At 43.8% G+C, this 2,172-nt stretch overlaps 1 protein-coding gene across 8 annotated transcripts in view; it reads right to left on the reverse strand.

The window, feature by feature from the left end:
- The window catches only part of LOC119839375 (collagen alpha chain CG42342-like), a 289,736-nt gene that overhangs the window by 1,162 nt on the left and 286,402 nt on the right, over positions 1 to 2,172 (reverse strand). The window lies entirely within an intron of this gene.

The following is a 2,172-nucleotide window of genomic DNA, read 5'->3' on the forward strand; positions in this document are numbered from 1 at the left end:
GCCTATAACATAAGTCTTCAAGTTTAGTAAACAAAATAACAAATAATAACATAAAACTCACCAAAAACCCGGTGCAATCCATATATAAAATATATTGTTTTTGGCGACAAGGAACACGTTCCGACTCGCAACTTCAAACAGACCAACCGAATGGCGCTGGGCACCTCGCAGGATTGCCAACATAACCGTCGCCACGTGTAGCTAGGTTCGTGAATTCGCTACAGCCCGCCAAATTTGAAATAAGCCCACTATGTCGTTTTGTCCGTATATGTCATTTTGTCTGTATTTCCCCTACACAATTGTAGCGGATCGATCGAATAGCTCGTCTATGGACATATGGTTATCTTTTCTTACAGCGGTCATCACCAGGATACCAAGTAAAGCGCGAATTTCATCCTCACCTGTATCACGAAATGTAGCGCCAGTCATGTAGTTCCGTCTTTTCATTGATATCTCGGCGTTAGTCCATCGTACAATTTCCATAATTATCTCATCAGTAAAAAACATATTGAAGCATAATACGGGATCATATACATTTCGGCACGAACGGCTTGGACCCTTTTTGAGATCGCACAATGTATCGCTCGCCGAGACTCTGCCACGCCTCGTTGACTTTGATGTTGACCAACAATGTCTATTCCTACCTCTAATAATCCTCTGTCGCAAGGTTACGATCCTACGAGAGGCCGATGTAGAGCCTGGTTTTTTTTTTTATAAAATAAAACACGACCACAGACGCCGAGACCGTGCCTTTTTTTGTATAATTTAAGTTTATTTGATTTTCTTTGTTTTTATACAAAAGACGTACTCGTCTAGTTACCACTTAATAGTGTACCGTCACATAATTGGTATTGCTATAAGTTATAAATTTCTTAAGACTAATATATAGGTAGATTTTTTTTATTTTTTATTTTTATTATAAAGCATGCAGGTAGTTTTTTTTTCTAATTTTTATAAATATATAAGGCATGCAGGTTGATTTTTTGTTTTATATAGAATGTTACACCATATTCCTTAGTTGTATTACATTGTTACCCTTACAACTTGACATTTGTTTTGTATACAGGTAGACTTTGCCACAACCCATGGCTTGGAGGCGTACGTGTTAATGAATTTAGTTAATAAGAGCCTCTACGACCCTGCCGTTTCTATCCTTGAGGGCCATTTTTAGGCAGTACTCTAAGATGTTTTTGGTGCTGGCCCTCTGTGCCCTTCCGATTAGTCTGCCGATTGCGTCGTCACAGTCGTCCGCAAAGTAGACACAGGTCTTCGTGTGTCTTGATATTGCAACGACCGCATGAGATACGCTGTCATGCAGGCTGAGTCTTTTGGCTTTTGACTTAAGGATGAAGACAGTTTCGTATGTTAGGCCCTGTGCCTCGTGAATGGTTAAGATGCGGGACCCCGAGCCTGAGCCGTAGCCCTGGTTGAAAAGGGTACTCTTCTCCTCTTGGGTGTGTACAAGGAAGAGGGTGTTCTCCAAGGAACTAGGGATTTCCACATCTTTATACCCTTTTTGAATTAGCGAGTGCACTCTGGACTGTGAAGAGTATATGCCAGAGTACACTTCACTAAGGGCGAAGGCGACATCCATGGGATTGCGGTGGGTACACAATAGATTTTGGTGGATGGTTGAAATGGAGTCCGGGCGACAGTATCTCATTTGAAATAAGTTATCTCTGTCGATGAAAGGGAGTTGGTTGATGTCTCCCACGAGGACCACTTCTACGGCGCCAGACAATTTAGCGGCCATGATAATGGAACCAAAATGGTTCATGAGGGCCTCGTCCACGGTTAGCCGTTTGCAGCGGAAGGACCCCCTGAAACCATTGGCTAAGATTGAAGCTATGGTGCGCACTCTTATTTTCTCCTCTCCTTCTATGCGCTTCCCTAGCTTCTCTCTCAGATCTTTTGCCGCTTCCACTGTGGTTGTGGCTATGACATCGTTGGCCTCGTCGAAGTGTTTAACGAGATATGTTGTTTTGCCGCAGCCCGGCACACCATTTATCCACTTGATGTCGGGTACCGCCCAGTCACACCCGTACGCCGAGATGTCAGGGCCCGGGGCAATGGATTTTGCGGGTGGGGGATGTGGCGCTGTAGTAGCGGCGCATACGGGGGATTTCAGATAGTCTAAGTTTTCCCCTCGGTGTTCATAGACTATTACCTCAT

The sequence above is a fragment of the Zerene cesonia genome, unplaced genomic scaffold (genome assembly GCF_012273895.1).
Source record: "Zerene cesonia ecotype Mississippi unplaced genomic scaffold, Zerene_cesonia_1.1 Zces_u013, whole genome shotgun sequence".
NCBI classification, from domain to species: Eukaryota; Metazoa; Arthropoda; class Insecta; order Lepidoptera; family Pieridae; genus Zerene; species Zerene cesonia.